Genomic DNA, 15,547 nt, shown 5'->3' with positions numbered 1-15,547 from the left:
AAAAACAATCGAGTTGAGAGAATTTTGATTAATCTGTTTATAGTAGTGTTGTTAACGGTTAACCGGTTAACCGGTTAACCGTTAGAACGACCGAATACCGAATACCAAAAACGCTAACCGGTTAACCGGACTTTTTTCAATTTAATAGATTTGATATAAATGTATTGGAATCATTAAATAGTTGTGTTTTCTTTAATAATTGTCGTCGTGGTAATTAATTTGACTGATCAATTGTCCAGTATATTGATTGGTTTGTTAATCCAAAAATATAAAATTAATTAGAACTTGTATCTCATCTCGGGGCAAGATCTTAAGGAAACATAATAAGTTTCATGTTTTTTTAACAGTAATTTTTAATCAGTAATACAATTAAATTTTACGATTTACTTCATTTATTTCATTTTTGATCGTATATAGTATTATGCATCTGAATGTGCAATCTACGTCATGCATGTCTTTGTCAATCTTTTAACTAAATTAATTGAAACACCTTACATTATTTTCGGAGACAACAAGACAAAATAGAACAATCATCAGTTTCAGACATATTTTACGAGATCAAGACGTTTAATTTTAATTTTTCAATTTAAAGTTAGTACAAACGCCAAAGTTGATACCGTGTATTTGATTATTAATTTAAAACTTCTACAGGAATCTTCACAGACAAGCCTTATAAAACCAAAGGCCAAACTTCAATTCATCGTATTATAAAAACGTACTGTATGACTTGGCCACAAACTATCCTAAACCACTACTTTAACTTAAAACAGTTGGACGAAGGGACTTAAATAGATGAATGGAAGGCTGTACTTGGTGGTAAACATGAGGCCCCATAAGCTGGAAACATAATGCCTCTCAACTATAGAAGATGAGACACAAAAAGTAGGAATTATCCAAATTGTTCCATTATGCTGGTGCTTTAGGTTATGTCTCAGACTTGTAATGAGATGAGAGTTTTTTTGCTCTGTGTTAAAGGCCTCACTGTGACTTAGAGATGTAGAGAATCAAAAGAAACACTGTATGTTCCTTTGCTATTTTGTGTTGGGTTTATTTTCTTGAGAATGTACTGATTTTGTGACATGGATAGATACCCCATATCCTTTGTTATTCTGTTCACAGAAACAATTGCAAATGACAGCTGGTATATTGGCATTTATAAAAAAATCTTAATCCTGTTCTTGATTTTTTTCTTATAAATTACTAACAATATACCAATAAAGGCTTAAGTGCTCACAAGAAATGTAATCCAATGACATTAAAATTTTCTATTAAAAGGAATATTTCTGTTTGTATGGATTATTATTTTGGGTCATTTTCTAAGATGTTCAGTAAAAATTGACAATTAATACCTCCAATTATTTAATGTGTATTGCCACAAATTAATCAAGCAGGTCAAGTTGAAAAGTTTAAATAGTGGAAAACTGTTTTTAAAATACCTTTCTAAACATTAAATATTTTGATTTCAATCTACCAAGGGATAAGTAGGATAATCGTTTGTATTCACGGTCACACTTCATTGGCTTAGAGGAATGCCTGCTTCCAGCCAAGAAAAAAACAAATTTTTGTACTCTGCAATTTTGTAAAAAAAATAATATTTCAGAAAATTTTAAGACAATTAAAAATTTGGAAATACAACTACAACACCTAGTTTAGAATTTCAGAACATTTTGCATAAAAACCATAAAAAATTTGTAAGGGTTCTGCGGAACCCAGTGTCTCGCCTATTTTTGCTGTAAATCGCAGGCTCAACAACAATGAGGAAAAAAATCAATAAAAATATTCCTCTTGTTACTATTTTATGACTGTTAGAAAATCTAAGTCCATTTAAAAGTAAATTACAGAAAAAACAGAGTAATCTTTTTACAAACTTTACTTCTGGATACAATCTTATGATCATAAATAAGCTTCTGTCCAAATTTGGTACAAACCCAGGATAGTTTAAGAAAGTTATTAAAATTTTAAAAACTTTAACCACAGAGTGAATGTAATGGTTCCCCCTAGAAAAACTAAGTCCATTTAAAAGTAAAATATGGAAAAAATGGATTTATTTATTTACAAAATTTACTTCTGGATACTATCTTATGATCATAAACAAGCTTCTGTCCAAGTTTGGTACAAACCCAGGATAGTTGGAGAAAGTTATTAAAATTCTCAAAAAACTTTAACTATAGAGTGCATGTAATGTTTCCCCGCAGAAAAAAACTAAGTCCATTTATAAGTAAAATGTGGAAAAAATGGATTTATTTATTTACAAAATTTACTTCTGGATACTATCTTATGATCATAAACAAGCTTCTGTCCAAGTTTGGTACATGTACAAACCCAGGATAGTTGGAGAAAGTTATTCTAAAAACATTAACCACAGAGTGAATGTTTTGTTTCTCCCCAGAAAAAACTAAGTCCATTTATAGTAAAATACGGAAAAAATGGAATTTTATTTTTACAAAATTAACTTCTGGATACTATCTTATGATCATAAACAAGCTTTTGTCAAAGTTTGGTAGAAATCCAGTATAGTTTAAAGAAAGTTATTAAAATTTCAAAAACTTTAACCACAGAGTGAATATTTGTTGACTCCGCCGCCGAGGACGACGGAATGTAGGATCGCTTAGTCTCGCTTTTTTGACTAAAGTCGAAGGCTCGACAAAAATGTGTAAGTGTTTTTTTGGTGATTGTCTTTTTAGTTGTCAACATCTTAGATACACTATAATTTGGCATATATATATCACAAAAATGTTAACATCATAATAAATACTATTTAAGTTTCAAGTTTAAACCTATAACAGGGCAAAATCAATGAGCAGACACACAGACTGCAAAACATATCTATCAAACATGTCAAAGGGCAGGCAAAAAACATTTTTTCAAATATAAAGAATTTTCTACAAGCTGTATAAAAATTCATTTCTTAATTAGGCGTATAAATATTTGCATACGCTTAAATCAGTTATTTGGTTTTCACACATATATATACATGTATCTATATTTCGCGCCTTTTCTCTGTCAAGAAAAAACTAGAGGCTCTAAAGAGCCTGTGTCGCTCACCTTGGTCTATGTGCATATTAAACAAAGGACACAAATGGATTCATGACAAAATTGTATTTTGGTGATGGTGATGTAACTTTGCCCATTAGTAACAGAGAACTATATTTGGTAAACATTTACATAAATTTACCAAATTAATGAAAATTGTTAAAAATTGACTATAAAGGGCAATAACTCCTTAAGGGGTCAATTGACCATTTAGGTCATGTCGACTTATTTGTAGATCTTACTTTGCTGAACATTATTGCTGTTTACAGTTTATTGCTATCTATAATAGTATTCAAGATAACCAAAAATGGCAAAATTTCTTTAAAAATTACCAATTGGAGGGCAGCAACCCAACAACCAGTTGTCCAATTCATCTGAAAAATTCAGGGCAGATAGATATTGACTTGATTAACAATTTAACTTCTTGTCAGATTTGCTCTAGATACTTTGGTTTCATAGTTATAAGCAAAAAACTGCATTTTACCCCTATGTTCTATTTTTAGCCGTGGCGGCCATCTTGGTTGAATGGCCAGGTCATCGGACACATTTTTCAAACTAGATACCCCAAAGATGATTGTGAACTAGTAGTTTCAGTGGAGATTTTGTAAAAGATTACTTAGATTTATAAAAAATGGTTCAAGATTGACTATAAAGGGCAATAACTCCTAAAGGGGTCAACTGACCATTTTGGTCATGTTGACTTATTTGTAGATCTTACTTTGCTGAACATTATTGCTGTTTACAATTTATCTCTATCTATAATAATATTCAAGATAATAACCAAAAACAGCAAAATTTCCTCAAAATTACCAATTCAGGGGCAGCAACCCAACAACCGATTGACCGATTCATCTGAAAATTTTAGGGCAGATAGTTCTTGACCTGATAAACATTTTTATCCCTGTCAGATTTCCTCAAAATGCTTTGGTTTTTGAGTTATAAGCCAAAAACTGCATTTTACCCCTATGTTCTATTTTTAGCGGTGGCGGCCATCTTGGTTGGTTGACCAGGTCACGCCACACATTTTTTAAACTAGATACCCCAAAGATGATTGTGGCCAAGTTTGGATTAATTTGGCCAAGTAGTTTCAGAGGAGAAGATTTTTGTAAAAGATTACTTAGATTTATAAAAAATGGTTAAAAATTGACTATAAAGGGCAATAACTCCTAAACGGGTCAACTGACCATTTTGGTCATGTTGACTTATTTGTAGATCTTACTTTGCTGAACATTATTGCTGTTTACAGTTTATCTCTATCTATAATAATATTCAAGATAATAACCAAAAACAGCAAAATTTCCTCAAAATTACCAATTCAGGGGCAGCAACCCAACAACCGATGGACCGATTCATCTGAAAATTTTAGAGCAGATAGATCTTGACCTGATAAACATTTTTATCCAATGTCAGATTTCCTCAAAATGCTTTGGTTTTTGAGTTATAAGCCAAAAACTGCATTTTACCCCTTTGTTCTATTTTTAGCCGTGGCGGCCATCTTGTTTGGTTGACCAGGTCACGCCACACATTTTTTAAACTAGATACCCCAAAGATGATTGTGGCCAAGTTTGGATTAATTTGGCCAAGTAGTTTCAGAGGAGAAGATTTTTGTAAAAGATTACTTTAATTAACGAAAAATGGTTAAAAATTGACTATAAAGGGCAATAACTCCTAAACGGGTCAACTGACCATTTTGGTCATGTTGACTTATTTGTAGATCTTACTTTGCTGAACATTATTGCTGTTTACAGTTTATCTCTAACTATAATAATATTCAAGATAATAACCAAAAACAGCAAAATTTCTTCAAAATTACCAATTCAGGGGCAGCAACCCAACAACCGATTGACCGATTCATCTGAAAATTTCAGGGCAGATAGATCTTGACCTGATAAACATTTTTACCCCATGTCAGATTTGCTCTAAATGCTTTGGTTTTTGAGTTATAAGCCAAAAACTGCATTTTACCCCTATGTTCTATTTTTAGCCGTGGCGGCCATCTTGGTTGGTTGACCGGGTCACGCCACACATTTTTTAAACTAGATACCCCAATGATGATTGTGGCCAAGTTTGGTTTGATTTGGCCCAGTAGTTTCAGAGGAGAAGATTTTTGTAAAAGTTAACGACGACGGACGACGACGGACGACGACGGACGACGACGGACGACGCCGGACGACGACGGACGACGCCGGACGCCGGACGCCAAGTGATGAGAAAAGCTCACTTGGCCCTTCGGGCCAGGTGAGCTAATTACTGATGGATGGACACGTATATTTTGCATTCATGATATGTAATTGCAGTTATCTCTTTTTCTGATTTAACAATTTTATATTTATAGATTTCCTACCATTATTCGGAGATCCAGAGACCACGATTTACATGACCAGAGTTGTCACAATTTATTTCTATTAAACTGATCAGTACAATTCCTCATCCCAAATTGCTTTTTGTTTTATTTATGTATTACAAGTTTGATCGTTTATATCAATATACAATGTTATTTCCATTGTTTTATGCAATGAATGTCTACATATAATAGTAATGCTTCAGCTGATTTAATAAGTTTATGTAAATAAATTGGAAAAAAAACTTCGGTTTCTTTATAGTACAATCTGAATAAAATTTGGATCTATTATAATTTTCATTCGTATAGTTCTGGACATAATGTTCAATTTCTTGATGCTCGATGTATAGGGAAAACGGAAGTATTACATTTTCCCAGCATTAGGTTGGCCTTTTGTGTACCCAAGACAGGGCGAAGGAAGTCAACTTAAGAACGCTGTGATTGGATGTATTAAAGGGTACAAGTTATTTTTTTATTTATCTATTAATAACTGCAGTGTGTATATTTACAATATAAATTTTAGAATCTATTGAAATATTTTCTAGTGAAGTATTCGAAAATGTTGCATAATTAGTAAAGGTTGAATCAAGTGCATTTGGTTACTATGCAATTATTCTAAAAATAGTAAAATCACGTGAAGGCCGCGTGGAGTCTGCATGCACAAAGCGTGATAGATATTGTTCGGAACCAAATTGCGTTCTGAAATTCTCTTGACTTTTTATTACTTTAACATATTCCCAATCATTTATTTATTTAGTATATTGATATATAATTAAGACAATTTTTATGTTTGTATGAGTATAGCCAAAAAGAACATAAGTAAAGAGATATGGTTATATGATTTTCCATGAGAAAACTATTCATTCAGATCTTTAAAGGCCAAAAACTGGACTGTTTATTGGCCTTGTCTTCTTAGCCTTTGTTGAGCATAACAAGACTTAGTACATAAATATATTACATGTACATTACAAAACTTTATATCAGAATAGTTATTTCAACTGTAAAAATGTCCACATTTAATTCTAAATACATGTAATCCATGTAATTCAAACTTGGTGTATTTCTAAACACCATTGTTCACTTACCAACATAAATATAAAATAAAACTATTTATCATCTTTAACAAAAGAATGTCATTTTGTTATAATAATAAAACTTTAAAATAAACAAAAACAGCCAGTTTATTGTAGATGGGGTAATTGAAAGACCTATTCTGAATGAACCTCTGTAAACAGTTTGTATAAATACTTCTAGTAAGGGTCCTACTAAATACCTATATGGAGATTAAATCCTGAGTGTCAGTGGTCAAAATTTACATTGAGAATTCCAATACATAGACTAAGGTATACCAAGTTGGCAATAAAAAAGCACAAATTCCAAATAAACAGGCAACACAATGGATAAAAAGAAAACTCATTAACTAAGAAGAACAGTCATTAAAGCTCTACTGCTTCACATGTGACATCCATCCTTTACTCATTGGTACTGTCACAATAAATGTAAAGAGGCCAGGACATGTGTAAAATAACTGGGAACTAGAAGCTACGCAGGGCGCAGCTTCACACGACCCAAGAGATCAAACCCTGAACATTTGGGCAAGTATGGACACAACATTCAAGCTTGATACAGCTCTGAATTGAATTGTGATTAAATAGTCGACAAAAAATAGGTTTCTGACACAAAATGAATGTGGTGTAAAAACTTTGAAAAATTAAATTGCACATTTACCTATTATGGTCCAATATCAAAAATCTAAATACATGGTTAGATTCAACTTATCAAATAAAATAACCCCAATAACAATGAATAATTTCAATTTTTGATGAAATCAAATTAAGTTAAATTTTGGACCCTTTAGAACTCAATGAGGACCAATTTGATAAAGGGGCCCAAACATCAACAAGAGTACTAGTACACATACTGAAATGTCTCGCCTTCTTTACTAATCATTGATATTATGTTGATAGTCCTAAATATAAAGCTTTATTACAACTGTCACATAAACTTAACATTAACCAAGAAAACTAAACATTCACCAAGGAACCATGGAAATGAGGTCACGGTCAGATGAACCATGCCAGGCAGACATGTTCAGCTTACAATTCTTCCATACAACAATACAGTTGACCTATTGCTACAGTATAAGAGAAACATACCAAAAAACAAAAACTTAACTATTACCACTGGACCATGAAAATGAGGTCAAGGTCAGATGACACCTGCCAGTTAGACATGTACACATGAGGTCGACGTCAAGTGAAAACTGTCTGACCGACATTAGACTTGTAAGGTTCACACATACAAAATATAGTTATTCTATTTCTTATAAAAATGAGAATTTAACATTACAAAAAATCTTTTTTTCAAGTAGTCACTGAACCATTCTAATATGAGTTGTCACAATTTTGGACAAGTCAATTTATTTGTATACCCCAAGCCCACGAATTGTCACTGGACAAACAAAATCTCACCAGATTCCTATGTTCAAAGACTCATAACTCTACTAAAGTCAACTGATAAAATTGTTCTTGTGTATATGCGCAGCACATTTACATGATATTTCCTCATTAACTACAAAGTTTCATGAAATTCTGTTGTGTGGTTTCAGAGGAGTTGCAATGACAAACTGTTGCAGTAGTATATTTAGGACAACATTCTAAGTTCAAAGCGGCATAACTCATAAAAATAATATTAATTGTAATTTCCTGTCAATATGCACATCTATATAAATGTGTCCTTATTATATACAAAGTTTCATGAAATTCTATTGTGTGGTTTAAACTCAGAGGAGTTGTGATGAAAAGAACAGGACTGACCAACTGACAGGCCAAAAACATTATAAACTCCGCAAGGTTGTTGCAAGGGGTATAATACAAATTTACATTTCCTTAAACATTCTAATTTGTGGGTCACATGAACCTGTGAAACCCATAAAAAATTGGTATCCAACAAAACAAAATGGATAAACAGTATATATGCCAGTCCATATTATGTAAAGGGAAGTATTTTTCCATAGCTACAGTTAAAATCTTATGATACTAACTGAATAATCTAAGGATTCACACTTTTTGGTGTTTTCTAGTCCAGAAAAAAATGTGATTATCTCATTTAGTGTGCTGTTTAAAATTACACTTTACTAAGTTATGCAAAATGTTTCTTTCTTCTACAATTGGTTTTTAGTTGTATGCAGCTTGCTATATAAATAACAATATTAAAAGAAATTCCTTGTACGTATATATATATCTAATATAAATATATGTTCCTTACAAATCATTTTTTGTTATCCTTTTCCCCCAAATATTAACAGGCTTCTTTTTATCTTCTTGCAACTGATCAGTTCTATTTGAATCAGAATGTTATAAAGAGATGCTTAATTTTATTAGAACAAATATTGCTCAGATAAATTTAGGGTTATCCTAGATGAAGTTGCTGGAAGCAAACTGTTTTAATAAAACAGTAATAAATTCAATATCTAGCATATCATGTAAATACATCCCTCTAAACAACAATAAAAACAGGCAAGTATCAAGATAACAGTTATTTTGTGTTATGTGCCTAATATCAAGTGGCAAATATTTCAAGCATTTTCATGATAATTGCAAGAAACTAGATTTTTTTTTTAAATTGTGTATTCAAAGCTGTAACATTATTTATCATTTTTTAAATTGCCATAAGTTAGGATTGATCGTTGTTTCCTTAACATCCAGTGACAAGTATTTCATACATATTCAAGATGTGAAACTGTCAAGACTCATGCACTGATTGAATATAAAAGTTTACATTGGTAAGCTTTATATTCATGTCAACTTCAAACATGTGAAAATTTACCATAATGACCTTTATTTAGTAATAAGCCTGTTATTTTGTATTAAACAGAATACAAGATTACAAACTTCATGACAAATTTTTATAGTAACTCCCTCATGTATATAGTTTGATGACAAATATAGAGCAAGCTATAATTAGATACAAAAATTACTGCAAGGACCATGATGACAAAGGGTATCCTATAAATCATAAATAGATCATATTTTCATAGCTATGTCTATTTTTCGAGTTTTTGCATTCATACATTATTATTCCTATACTATGTAGATTCAGCCCATTAGCCATAATAAGGCTAACACAAATGCAGACTTTTTTTTAGTAATGCAGCAGCATTTTTTGAATGCTTATTATGTACTAGCTGAACAGCGAGTCCATTCTAGTGGAAATTTCTTAAAGTCAGTTTCTTAACATGAATTTTCTTCTAGGATATTTACAAAAAAAATTTAGAAAATTTGTAAACAAATTTAAAAAAAATCAGTTGCAGAAGGAAACAATGTATAAATAGATACACATTGTCAGACAAGAGGTTATAGCTTAATGTCCAGCGGGAAATAGTTCAGGCGTGGTTAGGAAGAATTGCTGTTTGCAAAGAAAGAGACCAAATTTTCAAAATCTGTTTATATATAATTGCTGCTTATTCCATTTTCTATTTTCCAAAATAGTTTTGTTAAATAGTACATTTGTACTTATATCGGACCAAAAATGTTGCTACATGAGCAAAGCTGTCTCCTTGCTTATAAGACTAATAATCTAATGATAGCGTTACTTGTATGCAAAATTTCTTCAATAATTTTTATAAAGTTTTTAAATGATAAATAAAATATTTTTTTGAAATTTAGGCAAATATCTTATAAAACCTTTAAAACTTACCTTTAGTTTCAATCTTCTGTAAAACTTTATATATCCATTCTAGTTTATATCAATGCTAACACATTTCACTTTTTATAAAACTCCAAAAAGTCATGTCCAATTCCCCTGACCCCTCTTCATTTAATCAACCAGATTTTCACCTGTTCTGGTAGAGAAAGCACAAACAAATTAAAAGAATCAGATTAGTTAATCTTATGTCACAGGTGAATGATTTTGTTTTACCTTTAAAATTGTTATGGTCAATCTAGTGTGAAAAACTATGGAAAGCCAACGACAACACCACTGTGTAAGGATACAATTTAAAGGGGCTATACCTGTAGGGTATAAACAGTTTGCAATCTATAACAATATATATTAATTTATAGATGTATATCAAATATATCTCATGTTATGAGATTAAATTAAAATTACCTCAGGGTTTTAACTGAAATTTAATAAACAATGATAAAAATCTATAATAATAATTAACTGTTTATAATAATGATAATCAATATATTTTATGTAATCTCATCCATTGAAAAACTTCTTGAGTTCTTCCTACAAGCTGTGTTCATTAAAACAAAATACTAGAGTTTTGAATGACAATACAATATATAAATATACCTACAATTCCAATGAGTAGTTTTTGATAGATTCAATAATGAAATTTAACTTTTAAAATTAAAGTTAACGTTACACAAAGGGGTCAGCACAACAGTTAATGAAGAGGGGAGGGGGAAATCACGTCTCAACCCTTCTCTTTGCTTTTAGCGGCTAGCCACTGTAGATTAAATAAATACATCTACCTATATAAGATAGATAAAAGAAGCCATGGATAATGGGCCATTTATAGCTGACTATGCGGTATGGGCTTTGCTCATTGTTGAAGACTGTATTTTGATCTATAGCTGTTCATTTCTGTGTCATTTGGACTCTTTCGGAGAGTTGTCTCATTGGTTATCATACCAAATCTTTTTTTTCATATTAGTTACTTATGACAATTAATTATAAATCATAGGACAGTCCTCTTAACAGGTGATATTCAATTTGCCTTACCTGTTTCAGGTTAAAATATGCCATGGTGCAGAATCACTAAAAGTAGTAAACCAAGAAAAGCTCACATGTAACCACTATGGTAAATTACAGTGATGTCTGTATCACTGCACTTAAATGATTACAAAAATATTCATGATCATGTTAGAATAAAATAAAACTCTAAATCAAATAGCTTCTGGTATAATTTGGTTCATTTATTTAGATTGCGGAAGGAAAATTATGCACTTTTCATTGCAAAAACAGTATTGGTTTGTGCGTAGAGTAAATAAAAATAGGATTACATAACTTGTAAATAACCAGAGGACATGAATTAGCTGTTAATTTTGTGATCAATCCAAGGGAAGGCTTATGAACACACTTTGGTAGCTCTTGTATATTTCCTACTGTTTCTATCTCCATTATCAAGATTGTATTTTTCAAGATAATTTGCCAAGCTATAAATGTTAGTCAGGAAATTGTTTTAGAATCAACAACTTCTACAAACTCATAAAATGGTTTTGGTTATACATGTACTGGCTTTTGTTGTTTATTCTGTACATACTGATCATCATCTTTGCTTTTTTATCTAGGGGGTCTCATTGGGGCGTTCCGATCCCGGATCACGCTTACTGTTTTGTCAGATACCCGTATCCCGCTTACACTATGTATGTAAGCAATTCTCATTTTTTTTGGCATTTCCTGGGTCCTGCAAGACCACATGTAACACAACACATGGTTATTTGGAATAGTAGTTTATTCAAGCCCGTCTGGACCAGTGTCCATAACGGACGGTCTCCTCTATACAGTAAAATACACAAGTATATATACAGAATATAAACAGTGTCAAGGTTTCTATTAATTTGACCATCATAGTCTTAAATTAAAAGATACAGGGATGAATATCTATTAAGTTGACTCTAATTGACATGTTTTGGCCAACCTGGAAATTAATGATCAAAGAATACACGCATGTCCAGTGTTTTAACTAATTGTTATTGCTACATGTCTCCACATGGTATGCAATACACGTATGTCCAGTGTTTAACTAATTGTTACATGTCACCTCATGATCTGCATGTAAATATTTCATATGCAGTAGCGGTCAATTTAACAACCTTTTACAAGGTCATGATTTTCTTAATAGATATTCCCCTGTATTTATTTTGTTCAATTTAATAAACATTTTAAGAATATATAATCATCAATATAAATATAAATATATTTTATATATATTTATATATATATTTTTCGCCTATCATATTGTCACATTCCTCCCTTTCTTAAGAAATATAATTTATATTTTAGTTAAAATCGGTGACAATATGAATGCTTGCAAATTTCCCTAAAAAAAACAAAAATATTCATAAATAAAATCATTTCAAAAGTTCAACAACATCTGAATGTTCAGCAATGTATAGTTCATACAATTCTTGTGTGAATAACTAAGTTCGTCACATCAACTATTGGAACTTCTTATTCCTAGAAAAAGGCGCAACCATCAACTGCGGACCGTCTTCATAACCCCGACTCCAGTGAACTGCTCCTCTGATCGTCGTTGTCAACTCCAACAATCCATTTGTTTATCTGCGACACCAATTCCCGTCATTTAGAAGTTCTGCAATCATTCCAATTTCATGTGATCCACCATCCGTACTTCATGTGATCCACCATCCGACCTTCATGTGATCCACCATCCGTACTTCATGTGATCCACCATCCGTTCTCCATGTGATCCACCATCCGTACTTCATGTGATCCACCATCCGTCCTTCATGTGATCCACCATCCGTACTTCTTGTGATCCACCATCGGTACTTCATGTGATCCACCATCCGTCCTTCATGTGATTCATCATCCGTACTTCATGTGATCCACCATCCGTCCTTCATGTGATCCACCATCCGTACTTCATGTGATCCACCATCCGTCCTTCATGTGATCCACCATCCGTTGTTGATTTACTCCTAACTGACCTAGCTTACCTACTCTGTTAATTCAGAGTCCCTGACTAGGTTGCTCAGTTATCACCGGCTGAAACATTACAGGCAAATCTACCTGTGATGCTGTAGAACAATTCCCTCTACCAATATAATTATGTGATCGTATAGTTTTATGTACATCTAAACGTCTGCGTTGTGTCCAATGATCAAAGCCAATATCCAATACTGGATAATGGTTCTTAGTGGCTGGTTCTAGTAATGGTGCTGAAGCTATTTCAACATCTCTGTAGGCAGTACCATCGCCCTCAACATCAGTTGACACCATTTGATCGCCACTAAGGTATCGTGTGACTATTTGAATCTCTCTATTACTAAATTCTCTTGGCTAAACACCTATTATTACACTTAAGAATATTTTATTAACAAATACCTATAAATACAGCAACAAAAATAAATTAATTCATTTACTAAATTTGATAGTTCAAAGTCGTTCTCAAGTTCTAACTGCTTTTTATCTATATGAAATAAGAACCAAAAAAAAATTAAACTCAAATACTTAAACAATAAGCTAATAAGATAAACTTTTCTCTAGTCTTAGGATAGAACAATTGTTTAATTGAGGTTTGACATGCAACCTACACTTTCCTTCCTTTTTCATAAACAAAACTGTGATTCAGAGATTACTGATATTTAAAGGATTTCTAAACAATCAACAATTTTTCAGCGAGCAATCTGAATCGAGAATTAGAATGATTAATCAAAACAAAATTATTTTATATACACATATATTTTTATTTAAAAACAATCATCACGAAGCCTACTTCTCCGACGTGTTAGTTGTTCATTCTATTAAGATAACTAGAAATGTTTGAGATTTCTTTGGTGTTATAATTTCATCAACATATATATTTTGACTACTTTCTAAATTATGTCTATCAGAACTATTATCATTTGTCATATCCCTTAAACTGGAATTTATAGATGACCTATGTTCCTTTATGTTTTCTCATTTGTTCTTGGTTTGCTAATTTTCTTTTAATTCAATCAGCATCACATTAAAATATTTGCGGAAGACGTATCGCGTTATTGTTTATAACGATTAATCATATGATACTTATTTCCATATTTTAAATCCTAAATTGTTTTCTTATGAACACATTTTCATTTCTAACCCTTAGTATAGATTTATGTACTCTATAAATAATCCTTTGTCTCATCTATCGCTAAAAACTGTCAATACTTTTAAAATTTATAGAAACCTACATTTCCCTAAGAGTGGACCTACCACTTATATCAATTTTAATCATTTAGGCGCTATTTTCTGAAGATAGGTCCGTCATTCTTTAAAAATACCACAATAACTGTGCGAAAATAAAGGTTTGGATTCTAAATACCATAGAATATTTTGTTTCTCTAAACAAATGTGCTTACGCACTTACCAAACTGCGTCAACCATATTAGAACAACCATATGATTATAACATCGCAGAAATACCCTTAAATCCGTCGCCAAAAGTGTTCTTTTGAAACTTTCTTATACCAATGTATATAGGCGCGCATATTTTAGAATTACAGATTGTCTCTTCAGAAAACAGATCAAAATATGAATCAAAAATTAAATGATTATATTCAAAATCAAGATATATTAAATGTTTTGATATCATCATTATTCGTGCATTTAAATACTTTAAAATATAACCAACATCTTTAAAATATAACCAACATCTTTAAAATATAACCTACATCTTTAAAATATTTTTACCTATTGTTGTTTTAATTTTTAAATATTAATAATCAAGTGTTGTTTTTTCTTATTTAAATATCTATTCTGTCTTTTTAAAAAACAGCATATAGAAACTTCTCATTATATCATTACAATATGTACGCAAAACTTATTTATTGACTTATACTATCAAATACCTACAAAGTTGCCAGTCTTTTATATTGACCATAAAACAATCAAATACCTATCATAAGTACCTTCACCCTTATGAAAATGATTACATAAAAAAATATCAATAAAAAATAAAACCTTCACCATTGATTTATAAGAAAAATATCTACATTTTCGCTTAAAAAAAACATAATCTAATAAACATTTTTTTTAATGAGATAATCAGCATCTTGATCATTAACAAATGTGCTCACATCTGATACACCTATTCCTAATTTGTCTGATTTTGAACCATCAAAGCTTTCAATCGAATTCATGCCTTTTTTAAATACCTTTTGAGTGAAACTTTGAACTAGTGGTTTTTAAAATTTTAAAAACAGACCTTGCATTAAATTCTTGTCTAGCCACTCTGAGAAATTAAGTAAAGAGTATCAAATAAAAAGTCACTTTACCTTATTATCCTTTGGTCACGGTTAACCAAAAATAACCACATGTAACACAACACATGGTTATTTGGAATAGTAGTTTATTCAAGCCCGTCTGGACCAGTGTCCATAACGGACGGTCTCCTCTATACAGTAAAATACACAAGTATATATACAGAATATAAACAGTGTCAAGGTTTCTA

At 31.4% G+C, this 15,547-nt stretch overlaps 1 protein-coding gene across 3 annotated transcripts in view; it reads right to left on the bottom strand.

Moving 5' to 3' along the window:
• LOC134695542 (titin homolog) overlaps nt 1-10,280 on the bottom strand; it is a 100,044-nt gene extending 89,764 nt beyond the window's left edge. For all 3 annotated transcript variants that reach the window (XM_063556831.1, XM_063556832.1, XM_063556833.1), the window contains exon 1: nt 10,073-10,280. The gene's annotated coding sequence lies outside the window, so the exon portion shown is untranslated. The remainder of the gene's footprint in view (nt 1-10,072) is intronic.
• Between the last annotated feature and the right edge of the window lie 5,267 nt (nt 10,281-15,547).

Source organism: Mytilus trossulus, chromosome 13 (assembly GCF_036588685.1).
Source record: "Mytilus trossulus isolate FHL-02 chromosome 13, PNRI_Mtr1.1.1.hap1, whole genome shotgun sequence".
In the NCBI taxonomy this organism is placed as follows: Eukaryota; Metazoa; Mollusca; class Bivalvia; order Mytilida; family Mytilidae; genus Mytilus; species Mytilus trossulus.
Note: the sequence above shows the minus strand (reverse complement) of the source record. Positions and strands in the feature narration are given on the sequence as shown.